Source organism: Polypterus senegalus, chromosome 3 (assembly GCF_016835505.1).
Source record: "Polypterus senegalus isolate Bchr_013 chromosome 3, ASM1683550v1, whole genome shotgun sequence".
Lineage (NCBI taxonomy): Eukaryota > Metazoa > Chordata > Cladistia > Polypteriformes > Polypteridae > Polypterus > Polypterus senegalus.
Genome location: NC_053156.1, coordinates 82,297,300 through 82,322,238, shown reverse-complemented (window position 1 = coordinate 82,322,238; position 24,939 = coordinate 82,297,300).

The following is a 24,939-nucleotide window of genomic DNA, read 5'->3' as shown; positions in this document are numbered from 1 at the left end:
TAGCACACGGGCTCATCATTTAGAACTGCTAGGCAAGCATTAGAAGACAAGAAAGGGACAACTATGAAAATGGGCAATTTACTATTTCTGTATGTTAGAGTCAGCATGAAATTGAATCCTCTCCTTGCCTTGTTTGGAATGGCATGATTTACCTAAGTAAGGGCCTGAACAGGGAGAAAGAGTATAAAGGCTTGGAACATTGCCCGGCACACCTTTGAAGCTGATGGACGGATGGAAGATAACATCATCAGATCCTGAAAATCCTTCCAGCGCAGTGACGAAAATGGCAGACTGCATACATCGAGATTCCACTTCGATAATAGTCTTGCTATGGCTTCCTCGTCTGTTATGCCGCGTATATCATCATTAAAGAAAGCTAAGTTATTTTCTCTTATGTAATTTCTTAAAGCCGTATTACTTTGGGAGGGATATCGCTTCTTTAATGTTATATCTATATAGTTTCTGGTTACTTAAGACACTGCATTTGTAAAAGAACTTATTCCAACCAGGGAGCTTTCCCTAGAGGAAAACAACATCTTTGTTGTCTGTCCACATCAGCACAAGCACTTTACCCTTCTGCCAAACTACTACCGCACCTTGTTTTAATTTAGCTCTGCCAAAGTCTTTAGGCATGCCAGGACGGTTGGGACTCACTGTTCCATATGCGTTAGTCTTTTTTTGCAGCAAGATGTCAAATAGCTCTGGCGAAGTATAAAGATTGCCCATGGTTACACAGTATCCTTGATCTAGCAGAGCATCTATCAAAGTCAGCACCGATGACGTAGTAACACAGTACTGATTGTATTTAGGGTCAAACATTGTCCTTTTCAATGTGTACAGAACCGAATTCCAGATATATCCCATTTTAGATTCACAAAGCTTATAAAACTTTATGCCAAATGTTGCTCTTTTTGACACAATGTACTGTATTCATGATAGTCTGCCCTTATAAGCCATGAGACTTCCATTTATGCTGATATCATGGTCTGGAACGTAAACACTCTGAACTTTTGATACAATAGCCTGGTATATCTCACATATTTTCTTCAGTTTTGGTGCTGGATGGGTATTCTCATCAAAGTCTTTGTTGTTGGTAAAGTGCAGATATTTCATGATTAGTGAAAACTTACACTGGGACATAATTTCTCTAAAGAGCGGTGTTGCTAAAATTTTGATCTTTGACCAGTACCATCACTGCTCTCTACAAGTCCTTGCAACCATTAGAAGACAATAAGCCTAAGAAGGCCCAGATATCATCAGCAGTCACTGGTTCCCATCTTTGTGAACATGAAAACTGCTTAGGTGTACGGTTATTTACCCGACACTGTTCAGCATAACAATTCATCTTGAAAACAATTCTGTCAATAACGTTATCATCCAGGAATAACTTCAGGTAAGAGAGTGGATCTTGGCTGTCAATGTCCACTTTTATTCTTGGCTGCCCCACAAAATCAAAATAAGGTGGCACTGGTTTCTTTGAAGCAGGGTCAACAGACAGCCAGACACGAGGGTCACTTTTGGATTCATCAGAATCACTTTTGGACTCACTGTCCATTTCAGTTTCACCACTTGAGGATAGATTCACTTCCTCATCACTGCTGATGAGAAGCTCCTCAACATTCTCAACATCACTGCTTGTATCACTAGCAAGAGCGTGCAAAACAAAGGCTGCTGAAAAACATTTCTTATGAGATGGCATTATTACAGAGGGGTTTACTGATCAGACTTACAGGTGAGAGGAAAAGACATAACAACATCTTTGCGCATGTGATGCTTATGCAAGACCCACCTCTAACGTTGCCCAAGTAATGCTTGGAACTTACATTGACGGCATTTCTACAGGCCAAGTGATTCTTGGTTCTAATGCTTATGCAAGATGCATCTGTACAGTTGTCTGAGTGACACTCGGGACGCTAATGCTTTTAGAATGGTTTTCACAGCCCGAGTAATGCACAGGTATAACGCTAAGGAGGTTAACATATGAATCTATTATTTTGAATCTCCTAAATAATCTTGTATTTAGAACATTGACTATAATTTAGCGTACTATTTTGTGTTAGAAAAAGGAAAGACAGAACTGGTTTCTGTTTTAGGAACTTGGCTTGTTTTATCAACCATGTCTCCTCTCCTGGAGTATCATTTATAAAACTTTGCTTGAATTTGAATGTGAAAATATGCACACATCAAAAAAACAAGTAACTGCATATGGCACAAAATCTGCAATATGAAATTTACCCTTCATACATCAAAATCACTTTGTAAACATGAGCTCACTTCAAACACCACCTGAAACATCCATATATGAAACAGCTAATCAACCTCATAGATTTGCAGCAATGATGCTGCAGAATGCCATTAGCCTTTAGAGCAGCCTCCCACATGACACAGCGAGACTGCACCTCCTGCTGCAAGATTATCAGGCTTCACTCCTCAAATAAGATCCCAAATCATGTGCCCCATTATAGCACCTCTTCTCTTCGCTCTGGTGGTCCCAGAAAGGAGTAAGACCCCATCATCTGAACAGGTAGTCGCTATCACCTGTCATGTGTAATAATGTTATTGCTTTTATAACAAATATACAGGCCATATGAAACACTAAGGCCTTGTTCACACGGGCGTTAAAATCAAGCGTTTTTTTTGCGTTCGTAGCGTCCGGTGAGTGCGGATCAGCGAGTGTTTTCTACGTAGGAGTCAATGAGAGTGTTCACACGGGCTTTGGTGATGTGCGTTTGTCCGGCTGCGCGTTCATACGGCATCAAAAAAACGTTGCATGCAGCTTTTTCTTGGCGTTCAAAACCCAAGGAACGCAAGGAAACCGCTTCTAGTTCGTTTTCTGCGCGTTTATTTTACGCTTCGGAGGACCGGGGAGGAGGGGGCATTTCAGTGCATAACACGGTGTAAGCGCACACTCGACTACTGTTTCCTTACCTCAGAGTGACAAGTAGTCTCTCTTCGGGGCTAACACCAAGTCGCATATTGGTTGAGCGGCGTGCAATGTGGCATTGCACCAGCTGCAGCAGACAATCAAAAGTGGAAACCGACATCCAACAGTAATTAAAAAACTTGCGCATTTCTTCATAAAGCACAAAAAAACTTCCTTTAACCCAGTGCTTCTCAATTATTTTCTGTCATGCCCCTCCTAGGAAGAAGAAAACATCTCGCGCCCCCCGTGCGACTATAAATAGTAACATTTGTCACTAAAATTGTTATAAGTACACCTCTGCATAACACTGTATCCTTATTAACGTATAAGAGAATAAAAAAAGAAAGAAATATGGACCAATTTACAACAAAGAATAGCTTTATTAAATGTAACAGAAAAGATTTAAAGTGCATTCTAAATTAAAAAAAATGTAAAAGAAAAATAAAAAAAGCATGTTCCCCTATTTGAGAAACACTGCTTTAACCCGAAGTTGTGCAGTCAGAGGATGAACCCAGTAGCGGTAGCGATTTTTTCTCTCCCTACGTCGCCATATTACGAGTATTTTTAAAACAAAAGATTAATATCTAACATAGCAAAATGGTCCATATTGAAAGGAGGCACCTCAAATAAAACGACAAGGGCTTTCATATCCAGTTCCCGACACTGCCTCCACAGGTTAACACACAAACTACAATTTGAGCTGCAGGCTGGCGTTAGACAGAGACAAACGAACGCCGGTGTAGAAGTCAATCGATCGCCACCACAAAATGCAACATAAACGTCTAGGACGTTCAGAGCAAGTTCGTTTATCCAAAATCTTAACGCCCGTGTGAACAAGGCCTAAGTGTTCAGCCAGTCACCATACCAAAAAGCCAGCCACCACATACAGCATCATCATGTCTATCAAAGCTACTTTGACTCAAAATAAATAAGCACAGTTTGACCAAGGTCATAACTGTCTGTCACATCTTGGATGACTTTTGCATTAATGAAATGTAAGTGCTAGGGGTTAACAAAAACAGCTTCATTCTCACTCAGTGCTCTTATTTTAATATGAGTGCAATAAATTGCATTTAGAGAACAAGACACTGTTGCAGTTTGTTTTGTATGTTGCTAAAAAATGTTTTTTTATGTACACTACACCATACGTAAATTGAATGTGATGTCTTGCTATTCGGTTAATGGCTTTTAGCATGGCAGGCAGGATGGAGTGATGCTTGGCTGAGATATTCCTGACCTGTTGGCCAGTAACCCAAGAACTAAAAACAGGTAGTCGATAGAAACTGATGAAAAAACAAAAAAATTCTTCAGCACAAATATAAAGCATTGGCCCTCTGAAAAGGGAAACTAAAATGGAGTCTGTACATCACATTCCTCACTTTTTAAGTGTAATATTTTTGTCAAGTCAATACACATTATAATAATGGCTCAGTGATATAAATTATTACACATGAGAGTCATTATTTAGATTGTTTGACTGCATTACCCTGTTTGATCGATGGTGTCATCATTTCCCAGATTCCCCAAAGCGTTGCGTACGCATAGTGCTGCCATAAATATACGCATAATTCCCTGTAAAGTTTTCTTTTAAAATTTCTGACATTTCCACGCAAAACTGCTTATTCACATTTTGAGGCTCTTTTTTGCTCTTTAGGCATGCTTTATAAATGAGACCCTTGATCCCTTCATTAAAACAATCTCCAGCTGTAGTGAATTGAGCTACAAGAACATATCTTTCCAAATGATACATTTATAAATATAAATATATATTTATAAATATATCTATACTAATAAAAGCCAAAGCCCTCACTCACTCACTCACTCATCACTAATTCTCCAACTTCCCATGTGGGTGGAAGGCTGAAATTTGGCAGGCTTATTCCTTACAGCTTACTTACAAAAGTTAGGCAGGTTTCATCTCGAAATTCTATGAGTAACGGTCATAACTGGAACCTGCTTTCGTCCATATACTGTATATGGCCATAGCCTGCAGGTCGGTCTCCGTGTGAGGCGGAGTTGCGTCCCGCGTCATCACACCTCCAACGTAATTGAGTGCCTGCCCATATAAGGTAAATATTGAAGAGTGAAGGACTGTGTTTAGCATATTCATAAGTGCAGCTACTGCGGAAATCAGTAAAATCAGGAAATCCCATGTAATTGACTGCCTGCCTGCGAGCAAGAGAGAGAAAGAGAGAGAGCTCCACACACACACAGGCAGCGCGAGAGAGACAGACGCACACACACAGTCAGCGCGAGCACACACACAGGCAGTGACAGAGAGATAGCGCGACACACACACAGGCAGCACCAGAGAGATAGCGTGACACACACACACACACACACAGAGGCAGCGAGAGAGATGGACACAGACACACAGGCAGGCACACGAAAAACGCATTACACAATTGAGAAGGCAGCAAAAGAATATGAAGCGGGTGACACATACAAGCATATTCATAAGTGCAGCTACTGCGGAAACAAAGCACACGGTGGAAAAAGTCAATGTCCAGCTAAAGGAAGACAGTGTAAAAAATGTGGTAAATTGAACCATTTTGCTAAAGTTTGCAGGACTGGGAAAGGTAAACCCCTGCATGCAGTGTGTGATGTCTTAGATAAAGAGGAAGACGAGCTTTATTGATTGTTTATTGATGCAGTAAGAAAGAAAGAACCCTCTGAATCTGAACAAGCCTTTGTAGACATATCAATAGGAAAGCAAGGTGTAAAGCTTAAGTTTAAATTAAATTAAATTTACTTTAAATTAATTTAGCTGCCGCTAAATATTCACAGGCAGATCAACAACTTAATACTGGGAATGCCTGTTAAACATCTTAGATTCACGAGTACCGATTTGGGTAGTTAGCACTTCGATGAATGAAACCTGTTATCTTTACAACAGTTGACAAACACGTAATATAACTTGAACACAACACATCCTCCAAATATGAACCTGAATGAAAGAAATAATGATAATCAAATCCTTGATGACAGCAACACTCATAACAGTCACAAAACAATTACTGTATATTGACAATCATGTTACGTTATTTTTAAAATGTTTCCTTTTCTTTTTCATAACTTCTTTAACACACTACTTCTCTGCTGCGATGCGCAGGTATTTTGCTAGTAATATAATATAATAGATATAAATAATATCCAGTGTTATGCACAGCAGTGGTGAGCATATTAATGTCCTGAATTTTATTACTTGTATGCCTAACTGCCTCACTTTCCCACACTGTCTCATCATTACCCCTAATGAAATCATGTAAAAAATTAACAATCAGCCTGTTAATAAATAACTAGTCTGTTATAGTACATGGAATATACTTTACATATACATCCTACATTATTATGAAAAAATCTCATTATTTACAAATTCTAACATAATATTCTCACCATTACTTAATTCTGTTCAGAGGGGTGGAGAGCTAAACCTTATCCATCAGCATTAGGCACAGGGAAGTAGTTGGCACTGGCCAGGTGCCAGTCCATCTCTGGACACACTTGCACACACTCCCACTCTCATGCTGGGAATGTCAAAAGCTAACTGGAATACCAATCAGCAAATCCTTTAGCCTGGTCTCTGTAATAAAAGTTAATGAAGAAAAAGATGCTGCTTTAGTTATCTAAGTCCCACTGACTCAGACAGGTAGGTATGAAGTGGGAAATATGCACTTTTAAAGAGGAGACTCATGGTACTGACTGATATCTGAAGACTTTGTCTGCAATTAATCAAACCACAATATGTGCAGAAAGCTGAAGGTTCTGTTGTGGTTTGCACCAAATTGCATGTTCTGAAGGTATCTCTGGGGTTTGTAAAACATGAGGAAAATCATTTTCATGAATAGATATGCATACCAGGGGTGTTTATGAACAGCAGAAATCCTCAAACGCTATTTTAGAAGCTTTCTGAAGTGTGCACTTCTGTTTAAATCAAATTTACCCAGGGAGATAACCTATTTAAAAATCTATTGTACATGTGAGCAGCACAACAACCTTTTCTTTTCAGTCTCCTCTTACTGTCAGATGTGTGGCACACGTTTAATTTAATGATGTACTCTGAATATTAATTGCATTGCCTACTCATTATCTGTCCCGCTTTGTTGAGTCACCTAGCTGCCCTGCCAGGTGGACTGATCTGTTCTGGCAATGCTGCATTTGACAGTTTCCCTTTCAAGTCACGTAGCTTTTGTGAAGCTGGGCATAGCGTTTTTTTTTTTTTCCCAGGTTGTTGACTAACACACTGCACACTCGGGATTTTTAGAAAGTGGCATGCACCAGTGCTTTGACTGGATTTTGTATATATAATGTAGTACAGTATATAGTGAACAGGCCACATGCTGTGTAAGTAAAACACTTTGTGTGACTAATCCAGTGGAGGTGACTGTGCCAACTTAAGCATTTAATCTATAAAATTAGACTTTAAAACAGGTGAGGAATTAAAAAGGCAGTTTAATTCACACTTTTAAAGTGTTCTAATTAAAATACATTTCAGATTACATCATACTAATTAAATGATATTCTCTCTTCCCATAATGCCCTTCACTGTGTTTCAGCATTGGCTTTCGTTTTCCTGATAACTGCATACATGTCAGTGTTGATGGACAGACATACAAAGCTTATTTTATAAATTTGTTATGTCAAGCTGTCCATTCTGCTGCCTTCATGCAGACAAGATTAGACAGGACTCAGGTAATGGCAGATGAGCATAATTAAACTATTTGTAGACCCCAGCAGAATAGTCTTTCTTGGACCTTCACTTTTCTCTCATTTCTTTTCAAATTGAATCATCCATAACTATGACCCATTGATGTAAAGGGGGGAAAAGATAACTTCTTGACTGCTGGTAAGTGTGTTATAAAGTTACCTGTGTGGCTGTTGACTTCTCTTTCTTTATATTGTTAATTTAGAACTGATAAAATGTAAAAGTGGAAGTGGTAAAAGCTGCAGGAGGAGGTGAACCAGGTGCAGCAACTGTAGTCCCCTGCACCGGACAAGCCAGAAGAGATGAGCTTGCCCTCAAAGACATGGGATTTTCCTCACTTACAACCTTATCAACAGTCAGAGGACATTGAACATTTCCTCTTAACCTACCAGGTAAGGCCAGAATGGCATTTTTAGCTTTTACCCCAGAAAAATCTTTAATTGATGACTTCTTGAAAAGTGCCATTCTTGAAAAATCTGAAATAAGCACTGAAATATGCAGGTCTTGATTCCGCTCTTTAGAGTGGAAGGAGGGACAAATTCCCAGAGAAGTATTGGCACAATTAAGACAGCTTTGTACAAAATGGCTGCAACTACACAACTACACTATTGATCAGATTATTGTGTTGGAACAACTCTTAGATTTGATTGTGCCTGGACTCAGGATGTGGGTGGAGGAGCATTGCCCAAAGACATCAAGGGAAGCTGCAGATCCTCTCATCCCGGCATCCTCAGAATCTGCCAACAGAACCCAAAGACAGAGTCAAGCCCTGCCAAATCCAGAAGCCCGTAGGTATGTCTCAAGGCAACATGGGATGTGGTTTTTTAGGGTTGGTCAAAACTGCTAAAAAGGAAGATTAAGTTCGTTATGGCTGTATGAAGACACATAATTAGACTTTGCCCCAAAAGGAAAAAGGAGTCCAAACTGTGGTTATATCTTTACCCCTTGCCAGAGAAAGCTGGTGGTGTCTAAGAGAGCCAAGTTGGTGCAAGTCAACCAAGCTGGCAGGTAATGTGAGACCATTATGGATACTAGGAGCACACAATCCTTGGTATAAAGAAATGGGATGGGAAGTAAGGTTAAGGTGTGTTCATGGGCATGAAGTTACCTATCCTATGGCTAGATTGTTCATAGAGACTGGAGGACAGGGGTAGGAGTAGCAAGTTGGTGTAGTGGAGAAGCTGCCATATCTAGTTCTGCTAAGGTTGGATGTGCCGGGATTCAAGGAGATGCTGGTAGGTGTGCTGAAATCCAAGGCCTTGGTGGTAACATGGGCCCAGGCTGCAGCCCAGAAAACAACACAGCAAAGACGGGTGGGATGCATTGCCTTACCTGGACGCAGAAAAGGAGAGCACAGTCCTTGAGACCCTCAGATATAGAAGCTATGGGTTTCACCTCGGGTTGAGGGTGGGGCAGTACCTCTGTGTGAGCTCCCAGGTGACACTAGATCTGGCAGATACAGTGGTGGAGGCCCTACATGATGACCTGAGCCTGCAAGCCTGCCAGAGATTTCTAGATAAAGACAAGAGAAATTTTTGAAATTCCAAATAACCCTCTGTACCATGGAGACAAGCACGTCTATAGGGCAGAAGTGTTAAGGTTAAGCCATAGTACTCCATGGTCAGGTCATTTAGGGAAGGTCAAGATATTTGATAGACTTGTCAGAAATTCCTGTTGGCCAGCGTGGTCCAAAGAGATGCCAAAATATGTTGTTAAGAAGTGTATAGGGTACCTGAAAGTAGATCCGGTAAAGAATGGAGATAGGGTGCCATTCATTCCATTGCCAGTAATAGACAAGCCATTCTCCAGAATTGTAGTGGGAAAAGAGCCATATTGGGCATAGATATACAGTAAACCCTCATTTATCACGGTTAATCCGTTCCAGACTCTACCGTGATAAATGAATTTTCACGAAGTAGGATTCTTTATTTATTAATTAAATATTTTCGCAGTTAGAGTATAGAAAACCTGTTTACGACCTTCTAAATACGTTTTTTAACATTATTAGAGCTCTCTAGACATGAAATAACACCCTTTAGTCACCATTACACTCGTATTACCCAATATATTAGACAAAATAAGAGGAAATAAGACATATTAGACGTTACAAATATCATATTACTAGGCGCACTCGCCTTTTAAGGCGACCGACTTTTATCCTCAATTTCTGTGCACTCCATGTGCACATCAGGCATGTAAGTGTAGAGAATGAGAACATCAAAGTGCCCATTCATAACATCTCCCGAAAACCTAAGTTTTTTTTTATCCCCTCAAGTGCCTGTCCAAAGTCGTAAAATGTCAGCCCGAATCTGTACCGCTAAAGACGGAGTTTCATGCACTAAATAAGCTATAGATGAGAATAAGCAAGCACCATCTCGCCTGATATTTACTATGCAGTGAGGCATTTGTACTCCATCAACATTAATTATTTCCAGAGACATAATTTTGTCTATTTTTCCAGCGTATCGCGCACAAAAGCAAGGGAACGATGACGGCACCAGAACTCTGCTCACATCGCATCGCTTCGTACCTCAAGCCGCAAGTAGTAAGTCTGTAATAAGCAGAATACCGCTATGCTTTGCACTCACGGGACGGAAGGACAATCCCGAACGCTTTTATATAATAGATTATTATACTGTACATTTAATTGCACACAACCACTAACCTATGAAGGCACAACCTCAGTAGGAGAGTCTTCAGAGGTGGTGCATTATCTTCAGCAGGTGCGTTGTTGTCTTCTTCCACTTAATAAGTACTAGGAGTAGGCAGTGGGTGTCTGGGTACGCGGCTGAAGAACATCTTGATAGGCAGTTGCTGGTGCTGTCTTTTCATATGCGTCAGGAGGCTTTTGTAGGGTATTGCCATCTTTAATCATATCCAAGAGTTTCACCTTCTCCTGGATAGTAAGCATCTTCCTCCGGCGCTTAGTTTTATTGTCAGAAGGCTTAGAAAAAGCAGCACGTTTAGGAGCCATCGTAGGGCTTAGATAAAAGTTCTCAGAAAGCGCATGCGTAGTGACGTAAGCGTGTATGAGAAAAAAATCGCAATAGAGTGAAGCCGCGAAAGTCGAATCGTGATATAGCGAGGGATCACTGTACTGTATATTACTGGTATATATAATGGTATGCGACTCGTCTTCCTGAAGCTTTTCCAGTTAGAACAATAAATGCCTCTAACACAGATAAAGCTCTAAATAACCTGTTTTCTAGAGTGAGAGTCCCCAGGGGGGTTTTGACAGACCAGGGTTCCAACTTTACATCTAAACTGCTGCAGCAAGTAAACAGTTATTAGTGATAAGGGGATTAAGAACCACACCTTATTACCTGCAGACAGATGGGCTTTTTGAGAGGTTCAACGCCCTGAAACAAATGTTAAGAAAATAGTTATCAAATGAATTGGGGTCAATGGTTACCGTACCTATTGTTTGCCTATAAGGAGGTACCTTAGGCATCTACTGTTTTTTTCCCCATTTGAACTTCTGTATGGCTGTAAAGTGCAGGGTCCTCTGGATGTCCTAAAATACACATTACAAAGAGACAAAATTAGTAGTAAAGCCAAATAAGTAAAGTAAAGTAAAGCCAACCTTTTTAATAATTTCTTTGAAAGGAGCTCTCTCAGTTCCCTTAAATTGTTAATAATTTATTTAAAATTATATGTTGTTTTACTAGTAACTAATTCCAAAGTCCTAAGGAAAAACATTAAACATTCATCTGTCCATCCATTACCCAACCCGCTATATCCTAACTACAGGGTCACGGGGGTTTGCAGGAGGCAATCCCAGCCCACACAGGGCGCAAGGCAGGAAACAAACATAGGGCAGGGAGCCAGCCCACCGCAAATTAAACATTCAATAAATAAAAAAATAATAATCAAACAGAATACAATTTAAAACTATTTACAGAGCTTTACTAGACAAAAAAAGAAAATTCAAAAATCTTAATATGAAACAATAATATAGAAATTTATATGGTCCTTTTGAAATTATTTGAATAATTATCTATACTAATAAAAGGCAAAGCTGACTCATCACTAATTCTCCAACTTTCCATGTAGGTAGAAGGCTGAAATTTGGCAGGCTCATTCCTTACAGCTTACTTACAAAAGTTAAGCAGGTTTCATTTCGAAATTCTACACGTAACGGTCATAACGGTCGATAACGGTCGACAACGTCCGCTATGTAGAATTTTCTTATTTATGGCCCCATCTTCACGAAATTTGGTAAGCGGCTTCCCTGCGCTAACCGAAACCAATGTACGTACTTATTTCAATGATATGACGCCACTGTCGGCCGCCAAATTGAATTTTCCAACGTCACCAATTTTCCAACTTCCCGTGTAGGTAAAAGGCTGACCCGATCTTCACGAAACTTGGTAGGCGGCTTCCCTGCACTAACCAAAACCTATGTAAGTACTTATTTCGGTGGTATGATGCCACTGTCAGCCGCCATATTGAACTTTTAACGGAAACTGATGTACTAACTTATTTCGGTGGTATGACACCACTGTTGGCCGCCATATTGAACTTTCCAACGTCACTAATTCTCCAACTTCCCGTGTAGGTAGAAGGCTGAAATTTGGCAGGCTCATTCCTTACAGCTTACTTACAAAAGTTAAGCAGGTTTCATTTCGTGTAATAGTCATAACAGTCAACAACGTCTGCCATGTTGAACTTTCTTATTTATGGCCCAATGTTCTCGAAATTTGGTAGGCGGCTTCCCTGCACTAACCGAAACCAATGTACGTACTTATTTTGGTGGTAAGATGCCACTGTCGACCGCCATATCGAACTTTTCAACAGACTTCGTTACTTATGGGTCCATCTTCAAGAAATTTGGTACACGGGTTCCCAACGCTAACTGAATCCTACTTACATATATACGTCCATAGCCTGCAGCTCGTTCACCGTGTGAGGTGGCGTTGGGTCCCCCATCCCAAAACCTCCCACGTTGTTGGCTGCCTGCCTATATAAGACCGTCCGTCGCTCCGGTCTCTACATTCCCTTCCTTGCTTCGCCATGGGATTCACGTCTCCCTACTGATAACTACAGCCTTTTTGTTTAATCCACAGCTTCTCCGCTGTTTTACTGTTTATTTATTACAATTATAGTTATTGTATAGGTATTTTAGACTTACTTTACATTGCTCAGGTACCCATTTCCTTTATCATTCCAACCGTACCCCCATTAACATGTCTATCAAGGTGATCACTATCGATTAAAGAACTGTCACTTACCGAGTTGTTTCCATGCCCGGAGATGGCACCTACCTTTTCCATTCTCTTTGTTACATATTGCACAGCCATATCAGGCTCACTCTTGATATCCGGAGGAACATTGTGTTTTATGTGTTGAATGACTGGGACAGGTTCAAGGTGTGGACTGATGACGGTACACAAGATAATTATACTACACAGGAACACTATAAGAGTGAAATGCTTAAGCCCTTCACCTATGGTTCTGCATGTGAGTTGATGGCTGCCGCTGAATTGTTCGGTTGTCGCTTTTAAGTGTACCGAAATGGCCAAATATTTTACACCTTTCGACAACTGCCAATGCCTCTTAAACATCTTAGATTCACAGGTGACGATTTTAGTAGTGGACATTTTGATGTTTATGAATGTTTAAACTCTCAAAAGCTGGATGTGATTTTATCGCTGAAACCGGTTGTGTGCTTACAATGCTTGACAGATGCCGAATGTCACTTCAACACAACAAATCCTGCAAATACTGTCGTAATTGAAACAAACCATGAAACTCAAACCGATTATGACAGCAGCAATCCAAGCTGTGAGATTTGAGACAAGATTACTATTCACATGGCCAACTGTACGTTGCATGCTCAAGAGTAAGCTCAGCACACAGCTTGGTCATGTTACAACCGGAGGGCTGAACTGACAACATAGTATACAAAGAGATCCTTAACAAATAATTATTGGCATATTTTCCCTCAGTTTAAAAAGATTTAATTTTCTTCTTAATAAAAATTTTTATGTAGTACTTCGCCACTGCGAAACGCGGGTATTTTGCTATTATATTTATAAAATGTAAGTGCAGGGTTTATTTACTTTTTCTCCTCTTAGTGGGCCCATTGTATAATTAAAACAGTTTATGTGGAACCATTGTAGGCCTGAGATGAAAATTACATGTGGTGTGGCAAAATAGATATAAAACAGCGCCTCGCTAAGCTTTCAGTATTGCTTCTTCTAATCCTCATTACAGCCGATCCCCAAAAAAAATCTGCCAGCATTCTCATCACCTTCCTCCTTTTGTCTTCCAGCAACACCCCCTTGTTTCCACTCCCATAACAAAGTTATTTCTATCTCGCACCTTTTTAATCTACCTGCATTTTATTGTGATGAGGCCACTAATAAATCTAAGAAATCACTTTACCTCAAGACATTACTGTCTCTTACACTGTCTTTATTTAAATGTTTACCATAGATTATATATATATGTACGTGTGTGTATGCGAAAATACATTATTACAGAGCCTGTTGATGGTTTAAAGTTTAGGGATGTCCGTTCTGCATATTTATTGTTTTAATTGGTTAAAAGTCAATTCTGAGACTGCCTTCACTGATAGGTTTGCTGTACTGATGTTCTCCATGGGGCCATCAGTATTAATTAGTACTGTCTAACTTTACATTTAATATAGAAAAATAAATGGTGAGCTCCAGTTAGATCCCCAACTCTTACTTCATAATTTGTTTATGTATATAAGTGGCTTACACATCCACATAAAGAATAGAACTGTAAAGCACAAAAATATGAGTTTGTGTCTGCCCTCCATAATTCTACCAATAGAACTGCTACACATTTTTCACTACTAAACTGCCAAGGCTACTCCAGTTGGTGTCTGCATCCTTTCGTTCTCTCTAATGGCTCATCAGTTCAACTTCCTGAGAGTACATTCTCACTACCCAGTCTCTAAAATCCACAGATAGTTGAATGTCACTTGAGGAAACAAAAAGAATGTATTGTTTACCTATATTTAACTTTCAGTATTAGCAATTAAAAAAAACATTTCCAGGGTTACTTGGCTGCTGGGCAGAAACCTGCTTCAGTTTTTTATTAGTAAAAAGTAAAAAATCACATTTCAAACTGTTCCACATTAAATAACAAATGAAGTAAACTTTTTTTGTAGAAATAATTTAAACCATACAACTATATCAACATTTCTCTGTTGACAGGAAAACATTTGTATTGGCAAACGGTGATTAGGCTTATTACAAACAGTCTACATCAGCTGTTAGCACAGATTCTTGGCACTTTATGCTGACCAAGAAATTTGATCATATCATGTTAAATGTCATATTTTTAAATGGTTAAAAAGGATTGTGCACAATATTTAAAACATTAGAAATTGTATGTTTTAATTGTAAGTGTACTTTTCTTTCTTGAACTTTTGATCTGAGTAAAATAGCTTGTCAAACAATATAAAAGTGCTGGCAAAGGCTGGTTATTTTAAAAGCACTTGACCCATTGGTTATCTTTGTGCATGCACACTTCATGCAAATTTACTGAATATTGTTTGTCAAATTGACATTGGACAGAAATGGGCTAGGGTTATTCACTTTGGTCATGACAAGAAAGAGGAGAAGAAGACAGAACATAGCCACACATTAATGTGACCTAAGAGACAAAACATGTTTGGATTTGTCGACCAGCATCGTCTGAAAGCTCCTGGAATTTTCCTGGTTGTATATTGATTTACCACACTTGTTTACCTTTTTATTTGTGTTTGGTTTTTTTTGGCACATTAAGAATATTTAGGAATAGTAAAATCTTTAATTACTGAATAAGAGTTTATTTCCTGCTTTCCTTGCTCACCTTGTTGCTATATCTTGCCATCTAGGGTATAGAAAAAAGAGGAGACATCCTGTAATATGAAAAGTGAAGCATATTAGCAGTCAATTCTGGTTACAGATGGTGTACTGTCCATGCTGCAAGTGTGCACCTGTGAGCCTCATGCATAATGCCATGCGTAGAATTCACAGTTAAACATGGCATACGGACAAAAGTAAAATGCTTGTGCACACATCTGACACCCCACCCCGACTCCTCCCAGAATTACACTTCTTTCAATATGCAAATCAATGTAAACAGCCCCTTATGTTTTGCATTCGGTGAAAACACAACTGCAAAAGCACAGGGGAAAAAAGAAGAATTTCATTGAATATCAAGTATAGACAAGGAAAAATGTACTATTTGTTGGGTTAAGCAGTAATATAAACAACAAATGGAAGTTGGTCGATTGACAGAGTGGCAGAAAAACTCGAAAGTTCAAGTTCAGAAAGTCGCAAAGTGCTCAAAATAAAAAAGAAATGGTCAGATATCAAAGTTTCCACAAAATGGCGAGTGGTAGCCCACCATCTAAGTGTCATATGGAAGTGTATTAGGGTACAGAGAAAATAAAAAAAAGTGGGACACGGTGGAAAAAAATGTCTAAATGTCAACTTTAATCCCAAAATTTCCACTTTAATCATGTAGTTTATTTTGTCATTAAAGTAGAACATCATAAACTTCATCTTAAAATCGTTTACTAGTTTCTCAAATTCCACCGTAACTAAAGTAGCACGTTAAATGCTTCATATTCTATGTTTTCTTCTATGTGCTGTATATGTATGAATCACTACATGCTTAAACGGGCTTTGTCTTCCGCTGACAAGACACAGAATACATTTATGATATTATAGGTCTCTAAACAATTTAAATACTGAGATGTATACTTGATATAATTTTCATAATGATAGGAATTAATGCATTTATTAAAGATGGGGACACTATAGCACAATAGTAGCGATGAGCTGGTGCCCCATCCAGAGATTGTTCCAGCCTCCTGCAAGATGACTTGCTGCACAGTGAGCAACCTTCTATGAAATAAGTTACTGCAGCAGTACTGTCTGTTTCAAACGTACCAACTCCCAAATCCTGTTTATCCTTTTCTTTCTCCAAGTAACCAATCAATACACAACCAGCTTTGTAATAGATGTCAAGCCGTCTGTAAGCTTAGAATACTGATTCTTCAAAACTTTAATGGAACATTGAAATATCTTCATAGTACATTTTTAATTATTCCATCCATCTATCCATCCAGGGTTGTGCCAATCCCAGCAAGCATACAGCACGAGACAGGAACAATCCCTGAATAGAGCACCAGCTCGTCACTAGTGCTGCGCCACCGTGTCCTCACATGTTTAATTATTAACAATATACATTATTTAAATGAATTTTCAAAATGTATTTGTATAATGTAATATACATACTTTACTGCATTTCATCTTAAAAATTATATCAAAAGCTCCAAGAAGATAGGCCTTGGAAATCTAAATCGACCAGTCGTCATCATATGTAAATACAGTACGTGCTTTATAAAGTGGCTCAGGTTGTGCAATATTATAACTGTAGTGCAAGTTTACAGTGAGGTGATTGTACTTATAAGTATAAACAGTTCTACCAGGAGCACTTGATGGACTGATTGAGTGCATTTAGAGCTCTTGGGATGAAGCTGTTTCTGAACTGTGAGGTCCCTACAGGAAAGGCTCTGAAGTGTTTGCCGTACTGTACTGGAGAGGTTCAAATAGACTGTGTGTATGGCTGAGGCAGCAAGTGCTTGATGCTGTATCCCGATATTCCAATCAGTTGCAGTACAGCTGTGATTCCACACTCAGATACAGTGGGTTAAATACTCTGAGTGGTGCACTAAGAGTGACAATGCTAAAGCAGCGATGATATTTGGAATAGTTTGGCTATTCCGTGCACCATTATATATTTACGGGTTGATTACAATCAGATGCCTTAAACTAATAAACAATATGTGGTTAATTTTATTGTATTTGAATAAAGCCAAATCAGGGATGTGGATCTAAACAAGAAAGGGAAACCACACAAGAACAGCAGCACTGCTTTGACGCTGGGTGCCGCCAGTTTGCAAAACCAACTGGAAACTTGAGTATGCACAGGGCTTTACACCAAGTTTATGTTTTATACATTACGATGTGAGCATGGAAACAGGTGTATGCAACATTTTTGTGCATACACACTGTTTATACATGAGGCCCCAGGTGAGTGCAAGAATAAGGGAACTAGAGCAAAGATGGAGGAAATATTTGATCTATAAACAAAGAATCTTGGCATGGGAATAAAAAACATTTATGTTTTTGGATATGGTCACCCCAAAACCCTTCCATGATCAAATGCTCGGTTTTCTTTAAATGCATACATGCTGCTTTGTTCCACTGTGAGCAATAGGGACCAATTGAAAAGCTGTGCCTTGGGCAGCTCTTAAAAGTCACACTGTTGCTAGGAATAAACTGCTTGCATATTTAACTGTACAATCCCATGCAAAACTTTTCAATTAGTCTCAAACATAAAATAACAAATCTAGTACAATGTAATATTTTTCTGTATAAACAGTTTATACAAATTATAGCCTTACTTAACCTATTTCATGGACTATTAGAAGCACCATTGCGTACAGGAGTGAGTGAACAGCACAGCTCTGGAGTGTAGCATGTGATTCGATATGTTTCCGGTATAGCTTTAGCATCTCTTTGCTTCAGTATGGTTCAATATTGTACTCAAATCAAATTTGTGTTTTTTTTTCCCTAAAAGGCATCTCCTTCACAGCCAAGTCCCACATTCTATCAGTCCTTCCAGCTTTAGTCATTGTTCTATGTGTATAGTATATTCATATGCGACAATAAATTAAAGCGTATTTGTTTACTATAAAGCTTGTTTTATTCTTACATATGTACACATTGTTGGGTCTGCCGCGTCTGTGAAAAATATTGTCAGGAAGTCGCCTTTCACCACTTTGCACTTCTCTCATAGTTTGCCTTGTCCACATTGTGTCATGTTTTTCTTTTCTCACATCAAGTTGATGCTGGCTATACTTCATGATCTCAGTTCTGTGAAAACATTGTGATGCCATCTCAAGTAGGTTCATATTGTTTTTTCCCTCACTGAAATAACTGTAGCAGCAACAGTTTTTTCATATTTCTCTGTTATTTTCTTCATCACACATAGTGAAACATAGGGAATGATTAAAACTGTGACTTTTTTTGGTGATTATTATTTAATTTTCAGCAGAACAGGGAGAGTAATTCATATTTAGGCAGCAATGTTCAGTAATATTGATAATGGGAACAGAAGAGGATTTGTCTACACAAAAAGGATATGCAAGTGTTGTCAAGTGCAGCAATTCAAACCTGGACGCCAGCAGTCAATAGCGTCGCTTGTAGTGGTCACACAGGATTTTTCATGTAAAAAAAAAAAAATTATATATACACACATACATATTTACAGTTATCTCACTACATTGACTCCCCATAGCAGCACATATTAAATTCAAATACATGATGCTTGCTTACAGAGTAGTCTGTACTCACCTGGAAGTGCAGTCTAATTTAGGTTAATTACCACCTGAAGCACTTCCAGGTGGGCTATAAAGGGAGCCTGCAGCCACTACTCAGGGCACCAGAGTCGGAAGGAGGAGGACAAAGTTGTCCTGGGTGGAGTGGAGGAAAAGAAGAGTGGTTTTTAGGTGTTTTTCTTTGGTGGTGTTTATGGGACTGTGTTGTGCCTGTGGAGATTACGGGGAAGACATACCCCACAGGTGAAGAAAAATAAAATCTTTTTGTTTATTTTACCTGTGCCTCTGGTGTCAGTCTGTGTTGGGTCGGTGCCAATAACGTGCTTTATATCACACTTCCTTGGTTACATTGTATTCTGAAAAAGACTTTGTGCTCCTTTACCATGATGTTTTCCTCTACAAAATATTCTGTAATATAAAAAGCCTAATGTGTTCATGGTTAGAAGAACACATTCCTGAAGTTCTTATCAAGGGTCTTATCTTTTCATAAGAGGCTCCACTCATTTGATTCATTTGCAGATGCCAAATCTTCATATTTATAAAGTTCAAAATTTCATTTGGTGTTAAACAACATCCAGCATTTTTAAAATCATATTTAGTGTTGCAATTATTACTAGAAACAAATATGTAAATACCTTTGTAGAGGTCTTTTCAGAGCTGGTGCTAGTTCAAAGATCTCACTGTTTACTGTTAAAGATGTAACCATCTATGCTGTATGACCTGGTACATCATTCTCTGGATACCCAATATTTCAAGCTCTCCAGAGAATGAATGAAGAAGATGACATTTATGCCTAGATTGATTCAAGCCAATATTCATCCTTTTCACATTTATCATCAATGGAGCCTTATTCTAAAATTCTAATGTGTTGTTCATATCTTATTTATATTTCAGATGTTATTTCAAGTATATGTAACTAATCTATCAGTTCCCTAAAGTTATTTTCAAAAAGACAATATACTAATAATGCAGTCTGTCAATATTTACTTGGTAGAAATACATAACATACATACACCATTGTGTAAATGCCATGTGCATTATGTTTAACTTACAGCTATAAGTGTAAAATATATGTATATATGTGTATATTATATATATTTATATATAAATTTCCTTTACTGTATATTTGTCCAAGCCCAAATTCTATTCAATGATTTTGCTGATGCGGTGGTTATCTGCAGTTCCACCTATTGTAGTATCATCTTCAAACTTATCAAAAGTTTGCTACTTATATTTCTATGTCGATCATGTTTCAAAATTAAAAAAGAACACTGGCTATAACATTTACCCAGGACAGACACAACTTTTGACATCACCTAATCTGGAGATAATTATTCACACTGTAACATGTCCATTGCTGTATTTGGCAACTATGTACCCATTGGACCTTGAATTTAGTTTCCTTAGTTTGGTCTTTCTTCAGCCACCTTATCAAAAACTTGGTGAAAATCAATATAAATATTAGGTAGCCTAAGTGTCATCTTTTGAAGGAGCTAAGCTGTGAAGGTGTCCTCCAGGTCTCCTTATGCTTCATGCTGTACCGAGGAGAACATCAGTAATAGAAACGTTTAGAGAAAGTACCCCATCGGTAGGTCCAAGAAGGGGAAACACACAATCCTTCATGCAAAGTGGATGGGAGGGAAACAAAAGCAAGGCTGATAAAGAGCATTTGAGAATTGTAACCAGCATCTCCACAGCTCCTAGCTGTCTGGCACACTGGACTGGAAAATGATAGTTATCCATCACCTGCCAAAAGCCTAACTGAGAATTGTCTTTTTCTTTTATTAAACACAAAGATTCTAGTGAACAGCTGATCATCAGGGATAGAGAACAACTTCTTTGACCTAGTCAAAAAGGCAATGTTTGCTTGTTTTACTGTGACACCACTTAATAACCTCCTAGATTGACAGCTGTGCTCAATGTCAGCTCCAGAAACGTCATACTAAACCTCAGTGCCCCATCCTTGTTAAAAAAAAAAAAAACTTTAAACCATACTGCACTATATAATAGATAGATAGATACTTTATTGATCCCAAAGGAAGTTTAAGAACTGTAAGCTGGTATCACTTTTAGGCATGTTTCTTACATTTGGCAAGCAAACTGTGGGCATTCCACGATTCTCTTATGAGTGGAGTTTTAGTGGTGCAAACAGATTGGAACTTCTTGTTAGAGAGATTTTTTTCTTAAAATGTACAATCCAGTTGGATATATCAAAGCTTCATTCTTGTTATGAAACTAGAGAGTTCCCAAGCACAAAGACACAACCTATTACAATAAAAGGGTATGATGTGTCACAAGCTAGTGACAAGGGCAAAAACCCAGAATCTTTATAAATGGAAAAAATAACAAAAAGAAAAATAGCTCTGTTAAATAGTGAAGCCCCAAAGAGCACAAAAGGCACATCAAGAAATGCCTGAAAGGGCAATGGCAGTCCATGGCAAACAAATCCCAATCATAAATCCAAAGAATGGTCGAAAAATAATAATAATCAAATAATCACAAATCCAAGAAACCCACCACACCACAAGCACATTCAATGAACCACAAAGCACTGTGGGTTGTTACCACCTTTATAAGGCTATGGACAGTCCCTTGATGGCAATGGGCAGATGGTTCCGTGTATTGGGGACCACCGACAGACATATGGTACATAATAAAAAATGCTTAGACATAAAAAAACTAAATAATCAACAATGCTAGCCATAACAAAATGAACAAAATATACAAAAAAGAAGCATTTTAATTCTAGCCGGGGAGGAACGCTGGATGAAATATAATAATTCTGCCTTAAATGGACTGCTACCCACATTTACAGCCCTGAAAAGCCAAGACATTGAAAACACAACTTGACCACCATCTCTGTTGCTCTTTAATAAGCTAGGAAGACAAAAGGCTGTTTTTTCCAATCCCTTTATCACGTTTTCTAACAGGGGCCTTACGCTTAGCCCACACACTGTCTTTAACTTCCTTCAGTCGGGAAACATCTGAAACGAAATAGGCCACCACATGTTTGAAATACTATTGTCTATACTTAGTATGTGGTGTATGATATTGTCCTGAAAAATGGCTTGGAATAATTTTCAAGTCAAATCAAAGTGAACTTTATTGTCATCTCAACCATATGCAAGTAGAGACAAAATTGCGAAGCTCAGGGTCCACAGTGTAACAACATGAAGCGCAAATAAAAAATTAAAATTAAATTAAAAATAGAATTAAAATTAAGATTTGAAATTAAGACTCAAACAAGACAAGACATTGTGCAAAGACAAGACAAAGAAGTAGCAGCAATATTGACGTGTAGTAATCAATATGAACATTGATGCAATGTATGGTATTATGCAATCTAGATACATAAATATAGTCAATAAATATGTAATATAACAAATAAATAATACATATAGATAATACAGAAATTATCAGTGTATGATAATAGTTGTTTAAGACATGTGTAAGCAATGACAGATCAGAATGTTTCACAGCAGAAGAATATCAAAGAATGTCAAAGTGCAGTGTCCAAATACTTAAAGGTCAGTAGAGATTTTCAGTTCTTTTCTACATGCACACTCGTCTTTACAGGACAGTGGTTTTCATGTATAAAAGTTCTGTTTTTAGAGATGGTTGAGGCCGTGTGGAAGATCCCAGGGGGCAGCCTGGTGTTAAGGAGTCTAACAGCTTGGGGGTAAAAACTCTCCTGCAGCCTGGCAGATTTGGCTTTGACACTGCAATATCTTCTCTTGGATGACAGAAGTGTGAAAAGTCCAAGTGAGGGGTGTAAGGAGTCCTGCACAATGCTGCAGGCCTTGTGGACACTGCATTTGTAAAATATGTCCTGTAGTGAAGGGAGAGGCACCCCAATAATGCTCTCTGCTGTCTTCACTATCCTTTGCAGGTGCTTGCAGTCGGATATGTTGCAGTTACCATACCAGACAAACTTATTTTTTTCAAACTTATATTTAGCTTAGCTGGGTCACTAGCTAATGTAGAAGTTTGACTACACAGATGAAAATATTAGAAAAATATAAATTGAGCTGTTTTATTTCCTATTAGTATTATTAATACATGTACTGTACAGTATTTAATTTCCTCACTGACCTTTACTGATAAAATACTGAAAAAAAACCTTACATTAATACATCTCCCAAAAATGCTATTTTTTTGATACGTTGATTACCCTATATAGTTAACCTTATGTTTTTGTTAAGTGACGTGAAAAATGTTCATGTAAAAAACAAAATTAACGTCTGGACAGGACCATTGACCAATGAATGAGGAGAAGAGGCGGGTCTTCAGTTCATAAAGTGACTCCTGTAAGCCTTTTAGTTTCTGGTTTATCTGTTTAATCAGGAAGTAACTATTTAAGAATATTTCAGCAAAAAAAGCATACATTTTGAGAAAGCGAATGGGTTACATTTTAATTATGCAATACAAATAATATGAGATTTTTTTTATGGACATTTTTCACATTGTCTGACCTTGTCCTGTGGTGTCAATATAAGGTCCAGTTCTTTCAGAAATGTAGTTGTAGCACTCATTGATGAATGGCAGTTCTTGAAGCAGGGCTGCCTGAAGGGATTGGAGATCAAGACAATCAGTTAAGACTAGCACCCTTAACCTTTAACTACCGAAATTTCTCCAGATTCCTGGAATCTATTACTTATATTATGGACTGTTGCAGGAGAAATATTCAAATCCCTTCTGATTTGTTTTTTGAGAAGCAATGGTTTTTAAACTTTTGAATAATTTTCTCATGCATTTGTTCCAAAATTGTTGAACCTCTGCCCATATTTGTTCTAGGACTAGGCTTTTTCTTGGTGCAGCTTGTAAACCAAACTATGATTACAATAAACAGTTGAACTGTTGATCTGTTTCTATTTACACCATCATTTTCTTTTTTTAACTTACTAATGGCCCTAAATTGCTCCAACCAAATTTTTTTGGGAATTTGTTGCAGGCCCTCAATTGCAAGAACAGATGTATATTTATGAAAAAAATAAGTTGACCAGACTAAGCATTAAACTTCTTGTCTTTATACACTTTGTGATTGATTTGAGGTCAAGATAAATTTTCATATCACTGCTTTCTGTTTTTATTTGTTTTTTTTTTTTCCCTACTATAGCAACTTTTTTCCATAGCGGGGTTGTACATTCATTCATCCACTGATGATCTCTCCCTATGTGGATCTTTAACTTTTTTTTTATCTTTGTCCTTTGTCTCCGGACATTTAACTAAATTTAAATCAATATAAGTAGCCTTTTATGTAGACCAAATCAGAAATAAATAATGTTATATGCCCATCATGTCATGTGCTGTGCTAATGTCTGATATTCCATTGCTGAGTTTCAAAAGTGCATCAAATTGGTTTTGCTGCACCTTCCACTCATAAACACCTGCTTGCTATTATTTACCATATAATTTTCAGTAAAGTAGCTTTAATTAAGGCTTATTTGACAATTAGGGCAGGAATTAATGTTTTCTACATCTTTAGAAGACTGCGTAGCATTTAAAAATAGACCTTCGTTTGTTGTTGCAGGAAATTTGGAACATTAGCATTGTTGTCTTTGCTTTTAGTACAAGAGCTTGCGGCTCTCTAAGATAATCCTTTCCCAATGAAATAAAATACATTTATATTTTTTTATATATTTAGAAATATTTTTTGTTGTGGTAGTAGTATTGTAATGTACATAGAAAACAATGGAATTCTAATTTATGTGTCTGACCACCATGCACCACGTCACCCCTCACTTATAAAATATATACCTTTATCTAATGTAATCATCTTCTTAGGTTGCTTTTTAGAGTCTAGTTCCAATCTGACTGTTTCATAGTAGTAGCACTGCTTGAATTAAAGTAGTTTAAGTGATACGATTTAATAAAAACCAAAGCATCTACTTCAGTGGCAGGTTTACAACAGTCAGTCAGTCATTATCCAACCCGCTATAT